Source organism: Capra hircus, chromosome 13 (genome assembly GCF_001704415.2).
Source record: "Capra hircus breed San Clemente chromosome 13, ASM170441v1, whole genome shotgun sequence".
Lineage (NCBI taxonomy): Eukaryota > Metazoa > Chordata > Mammalia > Artiodactyla > Bovidae > Capra > Capra hircus.
In genome coordinates, this window is record NC_030820.1 from 50517612 (window position 1) to 50533816 (window position 16205).

At 40.5% G+C, this 16205-nt stretch overlaps 1 protein-coding gene and 1 non-coding gene across 2 annotated transcripts in view; one reads left to right on the forward strand and one right to left on the reverse strand.

Moving 5' to 3' along the window:
* Nucleotides 3218-16205, forward strand: part of RNF24 (ring finger protein 24) — a 116461-nt gene continuing 103473 nt past the window's right edge. The window contains exon 1 of the mRNA XM_018057390.1: nt 3218-3345. The gene's annotated coding sequence lies outside the window, so the exon portion shown is untranslated. The remainder of the gene's footprint in view (nt 3346-16205) is intronic.
* Nucleotides 13118-13189, reverse strand: TRNAE-UUC. The gene has a single exon. It is a non-coding gene; the product is annotated as a tRNA-Glu (tRNA).

The following is a 16205-nucleotide window of genomic DNA, read 5'->3' on the forward strand; positions in this document are numbered from 1 at the left end:
CACAACTGGGTATTGTTTTTGCTTTGGCTCCATCCCTCTGTTCTTTCTGGAGTTATTTCTCCACTGATCTCCAGTAGTATTGGGCACCTAATGACCTGGGGAGTTCCTCTTTTGGTATCCTATCAAGGCAAAATGATAGGATACCGAAAGAGGAACTCCCCAGGTCATTAGGTGCCCAATATGCTACTGGAGAGCAGTAGGGTAAGGGAAACCAGGAGAGATGCTTAGCTTGCAGTGTTTTATGGTGATGGGATTAGTTTCCGGGTTGTCTTTGCCCAATCATTCTGACTCAGAGTCCTTCCTGGTGGTGCACGCATTGTTCAGCCAAGACAGATGTCAGCAAGAAGGATTCTGGGAGGTGGTCGGACACGTGGTGCCTCCTTTTGGGAAACTGAGAAGAGTTTCCTAAACTCTTTCAGTTGGTGGTGACTTATTAGTTCCATACTTACCAGGACCTCCCATTGTAAAACAACTCATGCACATGGTCACTCAGAGAAGGCAATGGCACCCCACTCCAATACTCTTGCTTGGAAAATCCCATGGACAGAGGAGCCTGGTGGGCTGCAGTCCATGGGGTCGTGAGGGTCGGATACAACTGAGTGACTTCACTTTCACTTTTCACTTTCATGCATTGGAGAAGGAAATGGCAACCCACTCCAGTGTTCTTGCCTGGAGAATCCCAGGGATGGTGGAGCCTGGTGGGCTACCGTCTATGGGGTCACACAGAGTTGGACTCGACTGAAGTGACTTAGCAGCAGCAGCAGCACATGGTCACTATGGTGTCTGGCCAAGGTGGGCAGTTTCAGTCAGTGTTCTTCCCCTAACACACCCACACACACCCCACTCTCTTCCCTGCAACAGAAGGAGAACCTCAAAGGGGGAAACTGAGGGAAAGTGGACAATCATTCCTCTAACTTCCCTCAGCTGCAGTGCCCACACACTCAACTGAAGCACCTCAAATGAGATCACTATGAGGCCTGTTTTAGACTCCCAACAGCACCAAAGATTTCTGTGGCCCAGGAATAGCATAGCCAAGGAGCTGGGAACAGGAGGGTGTCTCTTGAGAATACACTCCGTGCCAAAGAAAAGACATCTCTTCTGCTCTTGAGGCAGCACTAGATTGACCCTAGGCTTTGTTGTTACAGGATGTGCTAAACCACCCCCCGCCCCCAAGTATTAGTTGCACAGCCACATCCGAGTCTTTGCAATCCCATGAACTGGAGTCCCATCAGGCTCCTCTGGCCATGGAATTCTCCAGGTAAGAACACTAGAGTGCGTTGCCATTCCCTTTTCCAGGGGAACCTTCCTGACCCAGGGATCAAACCCTGGTCTCCTGCATTGCAGGCAAGATTCTTTATCAGCTGAGCCACCAGGGAAGTCAAACACCTCAAAGGTAAGTTTTTTGGTTTTGTTTTGTTTTGTTTTTTCACTTTACAATATTGTATTGGTTTTGCCATACACTGACATGAATCCACCATGGGTGTAGATGTGTTCCCCATCCTGAACCCCCTTCCCATCTCCCTCCCCATCCCATCCCTCTGGGTCATCCCAGTGCACCAGCCCTGAGCACCTTGTATCATGCATTTAACCTGGACTGGCAATTCGTTTCACACGTGATAATTTGCATGTTTCAATGCCATTCTCCCATATCACTCTGCCCTCGCCCTCTCCCAGAGAGTCCAAAAGACTGTTCTATATATCTGTGTCTCTTTTGTTGTCTCACATACAGGGAGACATATATATTCCATATATATGCGTTAGGATTGCCAGGAGAAATATCAATAACCTCAGATATGCAGATGACACCACCCCTATGGCAGAAAGTGAAGAGGAACTCAAAAGCCTCTTGATGAAAGTCAAAGAGGAGAGTGAAAAAGTTGGCTTAAAGCTCAACATTCAGAAAACGAAGATCATGGCATCTGGTGCCATCACTTCATGGGAAATAGATGGGGAAACAGTGGAAACAGTGTCAGACTTTATTTTTCTGGGCTCCAAAATCACTGCAGATGGTGACTACAGCCATGAAATTAAAAGACGCTTACTCCTTGGAAGGAAAGTTATGACCAACATAGATAGCATATTGAAAAGCAGAGACATTACTTTGCCGACTAAGGTCCGTCTAGTCAAGGCTATGGTTTTTCCTGTGGTCATGTATGGATGTGAGAGTTGGACTGTGAAGAAAGCTGAGCGCCGAAGAATTGATGCTTTTGAACTGTGATGTTGGAGAAAACCCTTGAGAGTCCCATGGACTGCAAGGAGATCCAACCAGTCCATCCTAAAGGAGATCAGTCCTGGGTGTTCATTGGAAGGACTGATGCTAAAGCTGAAACTCCAATACTTTGGCCAGCTCATGTGAAGAGTTGACTCATTGGAAAAGACTCTGATGCTGGGAGGGACTAGGGGCAGGAGGAGAAGGGGACAACCGAGGATGAGATGGCTGGATGGCATCATCTACTCAACGGACGTGAGTCTGAGTGAACTCCGGGAGTTGGTGATGGACAGGGATGCCTGGCATGCTGTGATTCATGGGGTCGCAAAGAGTCAGACACGACTGAGTAACTGAACTGAACTGAACTGATACTGTATTGGCGTTTTTCTTTCTGGCTTACTTCACTCTGTATAATAGGCTCCAGTTTCATCCACCTCATTAGAACTGATTCAAATGTATTCTTTTCAACAGCTGAGTAATATTCCATTGTGTATATGTACCACAGCTTTTTGCCTGCTGTATGAAATGGGAGCTGGGGACTGAACAGACTAGGTCAACGCAAATAAAGTAATGCACTCTTTCTTGCACACGCTGCTCTCCACTATTTGGGCAGATTCTGGGTCTCAGAGGTCTGAGAGGACCTGCTGCAGATGAAGCAGTTGGAGGAAAGGGCGGTGCCTTCCTTGTTCATGCCACTCTGTGTCCCCGTGATGCTGGTGGACTGAATGCTAGGGAGAGGTGGCAGTTCCAATTTTTCACTTTAAAACTTTATAGGTCGAGCAAAAATACTAAATATAAGAAGCAGAAGGCCGCAGCTCCTCCCTAGGACATCCCCAGCGGGTGAGGCAGGCTCGGACGCCAGAGAGCCGCGCCTGCGCACTACGGACTCTGAAGCACAGGCTAACTGAGGGAGGTGGGCGGGGCTGCCCGGCCATCCGGGTTCCCTCACCCCGCCCCCGCTGCATGAATGAGAGGCGCGGCGCCCGCCCCTCCCCCGCTGGGCCCGCCCCTCGCCGGGGCTGTGGCGCGCCGTCTGCCGCTGCCACCTCAGCCGCGCTCGGTCAGCCAGACGCCCGCTGCTTACTGCCCGGAGCTGACCGTCCCAGCACGCTCGCCGCCGCTGCCGGCACGACAGAGTAAGTAAGCAAGCGAGGGTTGGGCCACTGAACGCCGTCGCCCCCTGGTTTGGGGAGTAAGGGACCGGGCAAGTCCGGGTTCGGGATGCTAAGGAGACCGTGGGCCCGCGCCAGCCTCCCCAACTCACACTCCCGGCGCCTCGGCCGGGAGCTGGGACGGGTAGGACAGCGGCCCTGGGCCGGGAGGGGCGCGGAAGAGGGTCCGCGCACGAACAGGAGGGTGAGTCCCGCACAAAGGGAGGCGCGGAGCTGTCACCGAGAGACCACAGAGATAAGGTTCGCGGCGCCCTGTGCGCCCAGCTAGCCTGTGCCCCGCGTCTGGTCCCCGGGCGTGGGAGCTGCTGGGATGTGCCCGGAGCGAGGACGAGGATGGCGAAGACTGCTGCCTCCCTGTTGGCCGTGGGAACGCGCCTTGGGGGGGCGCGGCGTGGCAGTGTTTTCCTGGTCCCCGTCTGCTCCTCCCCTTTCTTTGTGGCGTCTGTCTCATGCCCGTTTGTCACTGGGTATAAGCAGTGGTCTGGGATGAGATCTCTTGCCTCGCTTACTCATTAATGAAAGTCAGGTGCTGGCCTCATTTGTGAGTGGGGGGCCGTGTGTGCTTCCACAGGCCAGAGAATTAAGGCCCCTCTTTTGTTTCCAGAGACTTAATGGTTTGTATGTGACCTCTGAAATGAGCGAATCGGAGATCATTTAAAGGGGATGAGGGGGGAAAAGACATATTCCTTCATCAGATCTTCAGCCAGTTCTGTCTCTGGCATTCCTTCAAACAGTATTTCTTTGTTTCTTGCTGCAAAACCAGTGGGTTTTGTTAACTGAAAATATGTGTCTATATTCTCAATATATGTCCATATTCTCAGTATATCCAGAACACTTGCTTTCTGGGTGTTGGTAAGTGGTCATATACTCATGTATATGTACATGAGAAAAGTACGTATAGAACACTGCTTTTTAGTTAATTGATAATTATGTCTGTATATTGATATAGACACAACGTGTCTATAGAAATGCTCCAGTATATCTAGGACACTTTTTTCAGCTCCTCAGTACAGGCAGATTTTGTTTCTTCCTGCCTCCCTGTGTTAATAAGAAGGTGGTCCAGCAGGTTCTCCCCGCCTCCTTGCTTTTTTTTTTTCCCCCGTAATTCTTTGGCAAAGGGTGTTATTGCATATTTCCCTGGCATGCGCCCTTGCTTTGATCTGAATTTTCCTGTCCTCTGTTGTCTGGTTGTGCAGCCCAGCTCAGTGGCACCTCTTACAGGACTATTGGAAAACAGAACACCTTTTTTTTTTTTTTTTTTTTTTTGTCCTCATCCCCAGAGAAGGGAGGAAGCTCCGCAGTTTCCCACAGACTTTGGCTCTGTGGAGACTGACTGCCTGACTGTTTTCTTGGTGAAGTTATGAGGAGTCACAGCTGATATGGACCAATTAAAAAGAAGCAGTTATAATAGCACCAGCTATTCCTTGCTGTTTCACTTGGACCTTTTTCTCTCTTAAACTAGATCTTATAAGTTTAAGAAGATAGTTGGTTGCATTTGCTGTTTCTTTTTTGTACCCTTATAATTTTGCAGAGTGACAGGAAATTAGCTAAACTCAGTTGTAAGAAACATACCTCCAAATATTAATATACTTTTGTTATGATCTTTTGATTCAGAATAGCAGCAGTAAAAAAAAAAGTGAGGAGCTAATTAGAGGATATGAATAGTTGAATTGATTCAGTTTTAAGATTCCGTTTAAGGTTATTTTTAATAACATGTATTTTAATTCCTGGTAGTTTTCGGCAAAATGAAGTTGAAACTAAGCAGTGTTCCATAGCATCTGTTTATGTATATTCCCTCTGGTACAAACATTTGCTTTTAATTTGAAAGAGAAATTTTCCATTTGGTTGGAACAGGATCCATTATTCTTGGTAAAAATCTTACCTTATGTTAGCATGATCAAATTCTTTCTTTGTAAAAGTTAAAATTAATAAAAGTTGATTTTTCAGTTTGAAATTTTGGTGTTATGATGTCAGATTTAAATAAAAATTTTTATAAATTTAACTCAAAATAAGGCAACTAATAAATGAGTGCTTCATTAATTACATTAACTAGTGTCACTAATACTGAAGCAACCCAAATAACTTATGAATTGCCTGCAAAAGATTTTTCTCTTTTAGGAAGCCTTTTAAAACAAATCATAAGGGGAAGTCTTAAATAAACAGCATAGTGTAACCGGAATTATCACTGAAATAGGCTTGCATAGTACTACAAAATTGGGCAACTTTAATTTTGCAAGCATGACTTAACTATTGTTTGTACCAACAAAGGAAACTGAAAACATCCTGGCCTTGTTATTCAGCATTCTGTTAATCGAAATCTTTACCAGTCCATAGTTTTGCATTTTTGTAGGATGATGATTGAAGAAAAATTCCAAAGTAGTATCTGTATTGCCAAAATAGGTTATATGCTGTTTTATTAATAAATATAATCTTTATATTCATTAGAAATACTAATATTGTTATGTTGCTGCTGCTGCTAAGTCGCTTCAGTCGTGTCCGACTCTGTGCGACCCCATAGGCGGCAGCTCACCAGGCTCCCCCGTCCCTGGGATTCTCCAGGCAAGAACACTGGAGTGGGTTGCCATTTCCTTCTCGAAGGCATGAAGGTGAAAAGTGAAAGTGAAGTCTCTAAGTCATGTCCGACTCTTAGCGACTCCATGGACTGCAGCCCACCAGGCTCCTCCGTCCATGGGATTTTTCAGGCAAGAGTACTGGAGTGGGGTGCCATTGCCTTCTCCGATATGATGACACTTTGTCACCCAAACTGGGATACATTATCCTCCCAGCATTCTGTCAGTAATTGTTTTCTGGGAATTCCCTGGTGGTCCAGTGATTAGGACTCTGCTTACACTACAGTGGGCACGGATTGATCCCTGGTGGGGGAACTAAGTTCCTATATGCTGTGCAGCCAGATACTAATTGTTTTCTGTTTCAAATGGCAGTTTATTCTAAAATCAGTAATAATCTTATCATAATATATTATTAGATCGGTGCAAAAGTAATTACAATTTTGCATTGTTGAAGTTTGCCATTTGATATTGGAATACATTCTTAAATAAATGTGGTTATGTTATACTATAGAATTGATGTCAGACAAAAAGCAAATTCCAGCGATTTTTTTTTTTTTTTTGGAGTTCAAAATGGGTTGTAAAGCAGCAGAAACAACTTGCAGCATCAACAACACATTTGGCCCAGGAACTGCTAACAAACGTACAGTGCAGTAGTGGTTCAAGAAGTTTTGCAAAGGAGACAGAGCCTTGAAGATGAGGAGCACAGAGGCTGGCCGTTGGAAGTTGACAACAACCAATTGAGAGCAATCATCAAAGCTCTTACAACTATGTGAGAAGTTGCTAAAGAACTCAATATCAACCATTCTACAGTCATTCTGCATTTGAAGCAAATTGGAGAGGTGAAAAAGCTCAATAAGTGGGTGCTTCATGAGCTGACTGAAAATCAAAAAAATCATGTTAAAGTGTAGTCTTCTCTTATCCTATGCAACAACAATGAACCATTTCTCGATCAGATTATAATGTATAATGAAAAGTGGATTTTATATAACAACTAGCTCAGTGGTTGGACCAAGAAGAAACTCCAAAACACTTCCCAAAGCCAGACTTGCACCGAAAAAAAGGCCATAGTCATTGTTTGGTGGTCTGCTGCCTATCTGATAAACTACAGCTTTCTGAATCCCAGCAAAGCCATTACATCTGAGAGGTATGCTCAGCAAATCGGTGAGATGCACTGAAAACTGCAATGCCTCCAGCTGGTATTGGTCAACAGAATGGGCCCAATTCTCCTCCACAACATCACCTGACCACATGTCACACAACCAAAGCTTCAGAATTTGAATGGATTGGGCTATGAAGTTTTTGCCTCAAACGCCATATTCACCTGACCTCTTGCCAAGTGACTACCACTTCTTCAAGCATCTCAACAACTTTTTCCAGGGAAAATGCTTCCACAACCAGCAGGAAGCAGAAAATGCTTTCCAAAAGTTTATCGAATCCCAAAGCACAGATTTTTACACAACAAGAATAAAAAAACTTATTTCTTGTTGATAAAAATGTGTTGATTGTAATGGTTCCTATTTTGATTAATAAAGATGTGTTTGAGCCTAGTTATAATGATTTAAAATTCGCAGTCTGAAACCACAACTACTTTTTGCACTAACCTAATAGCAGCTTAAACTATATGAAATTGCCATTTTTTTTAGATTGAGGAGTTACCAAAAATCAGTGGTTTCATATGGTTCAATTATTTTGAATTCTTAGCAGTTCTTTCTAGCATTTACCTTTATGTTTATTTCATTTTCAATGTTTAAACTGCAATTCCTTGATTTTCTACCTTTGTATATTATCCACGGAGTTCTAGTTTGGAAGTTGAGTACTTAATTGTTCCACATAACCATCCTTCAACCACCCCCCCCCCCACCTCATATCTATACTTTACAGTTTCCAGTTAAGTCAGTATTCAGTATTTATATGACTGTGGCAGTGTAACTAAATTCACAGATGAGCTGTATTGGATATGTATTACCTATTATGTTTCTTTCTTGTACAACTTTATTTCTCCTGAGTTAAATAATTGCCACTTTTGTTTGTTCTTCATTTGCCTAGTTTTCTATTTACCAGTCACAAATTCTCCTCAAATTTTATGACAGAAATGATCATCTTTCAATATATTCAGATAATCTGTTTCATTTCTATTTTCCTATCTGTCTTATAGGACCTCCGTTTTTATCTTCTTGTGAATTCTCTTTGCCTTCCTCCTATGTTGCATCCTTGATTTCCTGGATCCTGTGTTTTCCTTATTCTTTAGTAGCTTCCTGAGAAAGAACATCTACAAACTCTGAAATTTCTTCCTGAATTCAGAAGTTGCATGTCTGAATGTCTTCATTTACCCTCACACTTGAATGGTGGTTTCACTGGATGTTGAATTCTAGATTGAAAATTAGTGTCTATCTCTTGAAGGCTTCCATTTGTAATCCCCATTCTCTTTTCCCTCCCACTCTGAAAGACTGTAGGATCTTCTATTTATCCCTGGTGTTCTGACATTTCATGGTGTTCCTCAAAATGGTGTTAAATGGTGTTCCTTTTTCTTTCCTTTTACTTGTGGGGCAGATAATATTTCCCCAAATATCTATATGTATGTGCACACAGACATACATACTATCTCACCTAGTATGCTATTCTTCATGATGTTGACATGCATCCATCAAGAGGTGCGATCTTTGTTTCCTCTCCTTGAACCTGTGCAAACAACCTGTGCTTCCCAGGATGTTTTGGGTCTTGAGCCAACATCATCGTTTAGGAATACAGTTGGATAATCAAAAGCAGCCACCTTGAGGGGATGCTTTATTTATTTATTTTACTTTTAAATGAAATCCTCAGTTTACTTTTGACTAGAAATATCAGTTAACACCAGAGAAAGTGTCTTTCAGCATTGAAATGTAATCATCTCTGGAATCAACATGAAGACCATCAGTTGCATTTTTTTTTTAATCTGCTTTAGGAAGTGATAGAGCCATTTATGACCAAAAAAAAAAAAAAAAAACTATAAGCTTCATGATTAAATACGTCATGACTAACTAAGACAAACGCATTATTTGCAAGAATTTCTGTGATACGAAGATAGAGGCAAATGGAGTTACATAGACCAGGGCTTGTTTGGACATTGTCAGTGACTTAGTGTTTATCTCAGGGATACATATTTTAAAATATTTTTTAGCCCATGAATTTTTTTCTATTTACAGCTTCTTTACTCCTCATTTAGCTTTCTCCAAGGGCTCATATCATATAAGTTGAATATTACTAGAGAACTTCAGATTCAGGACTAAAAATCTGAAGTGGACTACTCTCATCACTGCCCCCAGAAAATTGCCAGATTCTTAATAACTTGTAATTCTTAATTTTTGCCCATATTAATCTCTCCACACTCTTTAACTTCATAAGCAACCCACCCGTCCCCATGCTGATAAGTGGGCTATATACTTCATTGAGGGTTTAAAAGTTATCAGTTACTTCTCATCCTCTCCTCACCAAATCTATAAATCCACCTTGCTTAGAATCCTTGTTTTCTGTTTTCTTCCCATCAGATGCCAACTTGCCTCCTCACCTTACTCCCCCTCAGAGCTAGTTAAGAACTTGACTTCTGCTTTTGTGCTCTTTCACGTCCTCAACAACTTTCCAAGGCACCATCAATATCAGCATACATACATACTCTGATATTGCCCATCTTTAAAATCAACAAAAAATTAAAACAACTTTCCCCTGCCTTACATCCATTTCTTTCTGTTTACCTTCATGGGTAAATGTCTCAAAGAAGTAGTCTACACCTTTCCTCCCTATCTCCTCTGTACTATGTGTCACTCTCTGAAATTCTGTTGTTGAATGAACTTTTTTGTCTCTTACCCTCCACTGGAAAGTGAGCTCCAGAAAAGCAAGACCTCATCTATCCTGTTTACCACTATGTTCCTAGGACAGCAATTGACACAAGTACCTACCCAGTACATGGGCAAAAAAGGCATAACTGACATATTTAACCTGGTAGAATAGCTCTTTTTAAAAAAATTTCTAACAAGAAAATCAATTTTCATTTATTTTTAAAATTATTCTCTACTTTTTGCCACACTTGAAAGTTGAAAAATTATGAAGACTGTATTAATGGTTGAATTTACCTATGTTACATTACATTTTGTTCTTTCCTAAGTATAATTTAAATTGGCAGTCTTACACCTGGATTGATTGATCAGTCAGACTGATTGGAGTTGAATTTTAGTTCTTTTCACTTTTTGCCATGTGACCTTGGGCAGATTAACCTCTCTGTTTCCTCATCTGCAAGGTAGAAATAAGTACCTACCTCATATGTTGTGTGGGTCAAGTGAGATAACATGTAAAATGCTAAACCCAGTACTTGACATGGTGGCTAATACAATGAAAATAGTTACAGTTATTGTTTGTATACTCTTCTGTGGTTTCTAATGTTTGATCTGATTTGGTCACTGTAGTTTTGTGTTTTTTCTTTTTTGTCACTGTAGTATTTTTGTTTGAAGTATTTATATCTCCTAGAGTATATTGACTATGAATATGACTCTCCTGTTTTTAGTTTTAGTTTTTTAGTTTTAGTTTTAGTTTTTAGTTTTTTTTCTAATTCTTTGCTCCTCTGTTCCCCACATTACCCCCACATAATATCAATAGATTGATTAAATGATCTTCATTGACAGATGAGCACCCCCTAGCACTTCCCAGAAGTTTGGTCACTGAGAATCATTTTGATAACTTGACAAAATATATTTATTTTAAGCCAAGTTCTGTACTTTGTTTATTTGGCTTGCCCAGAGGTGAGGCTGCTTCTTTGTGTTAATTCATGTTATTTTTCATTCACTTTTCTTATTTATGGTAATGAAACTTTTAAAACACCCAGTATATCATCAACAGATTTTTTTAAGTAGTTATAAGATACTATTCTTTTCACTTACTAGCTAGCTAGGAAGATAAATATATGATACAATACAAAATCCATTCTACAGGCCTCATTGAGGAATAAAGACAGGCTATGTATTAATAGAAGTCCAAAGTAGGGAGAGTTGTGTCCAGCCAGCCCTAAGGGAATCTTAAAACTTTTCCCTGTGTTGAATTGTCTATACCCCTTATTTTCTGTCTTGATTTTTAATTTTAGAAATTGTTTCTTGAAGTAATTGACTTACCAGTTACTCTGCCTTTTTCTTATCTAGGTAGGCAGTGGAGACGCCTCCAATTATCTGAGCACTTCAGACATTAGAATGTAGTGTTAGATAAATTTGAGATACAAAAAGAATGCCAGATGGTTTGAAAGGAAATGTGAACACTAGTGCAGGCAGTCCTTTGAAAGCCAGCTGACTGAGCTTTATCTGCTCTGAAGGTAGGAATCAGACACTGTTCCATACTAGCTGGCCTAGGAACAACTGACCAGTGGCCTTACTTTTGGTTGGGAAAGTCAGCCTAGGCCCTCCACCTGCTGTAAAGACAGTATGACACCAGATAGTTGCTCTATACCTCCATGGATTTGAGTTGGGACAAACCTGAATGGCAAGGAAAGGAAGCTACTTTTTAGATGGCATTACAAGTAAACCTCATATTACATAGTGATTTTGCTCTGAAAAAGTGTAATGCAACTTGAATTTTTATGGATTCAATGCTGTTAGGTATATTTTGAGTTGCTTACTATTTTAGCAACTATAGAAGTTTGTGGCTTCTGTAGAACATTAATTATACATGTTGTCTTAAAATCATTTTGTCTATTATTTATGTTTTCCTAACTAGACAGGTATTTGTATCAGATACAGTTCTTTTCTAGCAAACTTAATGTTATAATTATTTAATTGAGAACAAAAGAAGTACAAATATGGCACTGCAGGTATAATGAGTAGTTCATTTGATGACAGTGTTTATTGAATTCTCAAAGTTAATAACTTCACCAGTAGTCTATCAGTATGTTTTATGTTATCTTTAATTTTTTTTTAATTTGGAGATTGAATGGTGCTGTATTACCTGTTTGTTAAGTTCATCTAGGCAAACCAAAATATTATAAATTACTTGTACCTCTTTATTGTTCTCTCCTAACTCTGAGCATGAAAAATTTTGCTTGGTGGTATGAACTTGAAATATCCAAATAAGCTCTTCATCTTAGACTGAGAGAAAAAGTTTGGCAAACATCAAAGTATGAGCCAGTATAATTTATGGAAAATTGGTGAAAACATAAATCAAAAGTGTAGGCTTTCATGCTTTTCCTTTAGTGCAAAAGAAATTGCGAAACTTCTTCAGAAGTGTGTTGGAAATTTCATGCTTGGCTATAATTAAATAAAAGATTTTACCTAAATTTATTAATTGTCCTTGAAAGCAGTCCAGAGGAAATTTTGCGGTAGTAAGATTTTTTTTAATATAATAGAACAGTATATCAATAGCTAGAAGCAATATAGTACCCAGAAATTATCTTTCACATTAGCTAACCTATAGTAAAAACCTTTCATGTCAGTATCTTTTGGGCTTCCCAGTTGGCTTAGTAGTAAAGAATCCACCTGCCAATGCAGGAGATGTGGGTTCGATCCCTGAGTTGGGAAGATTCTCTGGAGCAGGAAATGGCAACCCTCTCCAGTATTCTTGCCTGAAAAATCCTCCTCTTGCAGAGGAGCATGGCAGGCTACAGTCCATGGGATTGCAAAGGAATCGGACACAACTTAGCAACTAGACAACATCAGAATCTTCACACGCATTTCTTCTTTACTCCTTACAGCATCTCTCAAAGGGTTATTAATGAATGATAAAGCAAAAAGTCAAAGCAGTAAGCTGTTTAGGTTCACATAGTCAGCTGGGTCAGGTTTAGAACCCAGGCTTTTATTCTCCAACCCACCACATGTCTCAGTTGATATTGTCAACTTTCATAAGAACACAGATCTTTTCTATTCAGTTGGTATCTTGCTATTCAGGTGGGACTTCCCTGGTGGCTCAGATGGTTAAGAATCTACCTGCAATGTGGAAGATCTGGGTTGGGAAGATCCCCTGGAGAAGGGAATGGCTACCCACTCCAGTATTCTGGCCTGGAGAATTCCATGGAGAGGAGCCTGGCAGGTTACAATCCATGGGATCGCAAAGAATCAGACACCACTGAGCGACTTTCACTTTCACTTGGTATCCTGCACTGGGACTTTTGGAACAATCTAGGCTAGGGGGTGCACACCAAGTAGCTTATGAGATCTTAGTTCCCTGACTAGGGATAGAACCCAGGCTATTGCAGTGAAAGTGCCAAGTCCTAACCACTGGACCACCAGGGAATTCCCTGAAAGACTATTGATAAGGGAAATTTAGAGACCTTTGTAGAAAATGGTTGGCAAACAAGGAAAGATTTGGGGAGCGTATACATTTTTTATTTCTTTTGATACTCTTGAAGTAATTATTCATTATAGAACTTTTGCAGTAAATAAAAGTGAGGTAAATAAAAATGATTTGTTAGAATGCAGCAAAGAGGCTGTATAGTTTTCTAGCATTGCTGTAACAAATTACTACAAAATTGATGGCCTGAAACAGTAGAAATTTAGTCTCTCACAGTTTGAAAGGCCAGAAGTCTGAATGAAATCAGAGTGTCAACAGAGTTGCTGCACTCCCTCCGAAAACTAGGAGAGACTCCTTCCTTGCTTCTTCCAACTTTTCGTGGCTCCACACATTCCTTGGTTTTTGTCTACATGACTCCATTCTTTGCTTCCATGTTCACATGGTCTTCTTTTTCTTTCTTATGAAGACATTGTCATTGGGTTTAGAGTCCACCTGGATAATCCAAAGCTCGCACAGTTCTGTTTAAAATGCAAACTGTGATTTCTGTTTTCTGTGTTTCAGTTTTCTCTATTTCAATTCACTGCCTCCATCTATTTAGAACTCCAGAATTATATAAACTCCACAGTTTTGAGGAGAGGAAAAAGTTAGATTCCTAAAAAAAATTTTCTCAATGTATCCTGTAAAACTTCTTAGTCTTTGCCATGGGTTTTCAGTAGTATAACCTACCTCAGGAATAAAACTTTATATTTCACAGGTGTCAGATTGTCTTAATCTGTTCTGGCTGCTATAACAAAATACCCATAGAAATTGCTCATAATTCTGAAGGCTCAGAAATCCAAGACCAGCAGTTTCAGTGTCTAGTAAGGGCTCACTTCCTGGTGCATACATAGTATTTTTCTCTGTCTTTTTGCTATGTCCTCCTGTGATGGAAGGGGTGAGGAAGCTATCTAGAGTCTTTTTTTATTTTTATTTTATTTTTTTTTTTAATCCAAAAAATTGGATAAATTTTTTGGTAGTTTTTAATTTTTTTTTCCTTTATTTTAATTTACAATACTGTATTGGTTTTGCCATACATTGACATGAATCCACCACGGGTGTACATTACATGCGTTCCCAAACATGAACCCCCCACCCTAGAGTCTTTTTTTATTGGGGCCTCTTATATAAGGGCATCAATCTGATTCTTGGGGGTGTCACCTTCAACACTTAATCAGATTTCAGTGTGTGAATTTGTGGAGCAGTGGGGGATATTTGCTTTATAGCACAATTTTTAGCACTAACCATATGATACAAAGAGAAAATTGATATTTTCCATATAACTCATTCAGTATCTTAATAAGCACTGCAGCGTTAATTTTTTCATTGATCCATTTGTTATTGACCTATACTATTTTTCAGGTTTCTTTGCTAATGAGGTTCTTCTTTTTAATTTTTTTATTATAAGTAACTGTAAATACATTCAGAAATATGTCATTTATCCTTTTTCCTTTTACTTTGTTTGCTGAGGTATTTTAAAGCAAATCCAAGGCATTTTTGTAAATACTTCCTGACATACTTCTATATGCATCTTTTTAAAATAAGGATGTTGTCTTACAGAACCAAAATGCTATTCTCATACCTAATAAAATTAACAGTTACTCCTTGGTATCATCTAATAGCTAGATGCTGTTAAGGTTTGCCTGATTATCTCAAGGATATCATTTTTCGGAGATGATTTGTTCACACCAGGATTTCAGAGTCCACAGATCATGTTTGGTCCTTTTGTGCCTCATGCCTGTTTTGATTTAGGGTAGTTCCTCCTTCCTTTCTCCCCACTTTTTCTTTGTGTGTCATGGACTAGTTATAGGAACCAGGTCAATTGTCTTCTGGAATTTCTCATATTTTGGATTTGATTAAAACAGATTTAAATTTTTTGGCAAGAATGCTTAGGAGATGCTTAATATTGCATCACATCCAGAGTCCTGCTGGGGTAGTGGGGTAGTTCTGGCTACCTCACTTCTAGTGATGCTGAGAGACCACACTTGATGGTCATGTCAGCATCCTTTGTGGCAAAATGGTAATTTTCTTTTATTTATTTATTTATTTATTTATTTATTTTTGGCTGCACTGGTCTAAATTGCTGTATGCAGGAATTCTCTAGTTGCAGCCAGTAGGGGCTACCCTCTAGTTGCAGTTCTTGGCCTTATTGTGGTGGCTTCTCTTGTTGCAGAGCACAGGCTCTAGGCAGGAGGGCTTCAGCAGTTGTGGTGCGTGGGCTCAGTTGCTGCGGCTCATGGGTTCTAGAGTGCAGCCTCAGTAGTTATGGGGCAAAGGCTTAGTTGCTCCTTAGCGTATGGGATCCTCCTAGAACAGAGATGGAACCCATGTTCCCTGCATTAACAGTCAGATTCTTAACCACTGGACCACCAAGGAAATCCCAAAATGGTGATTTTCTTATCCTGTCCTCTCTTCTACATTTATTATCAGGAGTTCTATAAAGAAAGACCTGTGTATCATCAACTAAGACTGTTTTGGGTTACTCTGAAATACATTTTGTATGAGAGACTACCAAGTAATCTTACACTGCTAATGTTCTTGATAAGAGATAATGAATTTGAATCAGGATAAAAGGAATTGTGTAATCTTTTGTTTTAATAAATATACAATGAACTTCTGAGTACTGTAGTAAAAATGTGATTTTTTTTTTTTTTTGCTGCTCTGAGTCTTCATTACCACATGTGGGCTCTTTGTTGTAGCATGCAGGCTTTCTCTAGTTGTGGCACGTGGACTTCTTTTGTTGCAGAGCACAGGTTCTGGAGTAAATGGGCTTAGTAGTTCTGGCACACAAGCTCCTCCAGTTGCCATGCAAGGGCTTAGTTGGCCTGCAGCTTGTAGGATCTTAATTCCCCAACCAGAGATCAAACCCATGTACCCTGCGTTGGAAGGCAGATTCTTAACCACTGGATCACCAAGAAAGTCCTTGTTTTTTTTAACAGTTGAGAATGTACACTCTGCTCTGAAAGTTACAAATAAAGATAA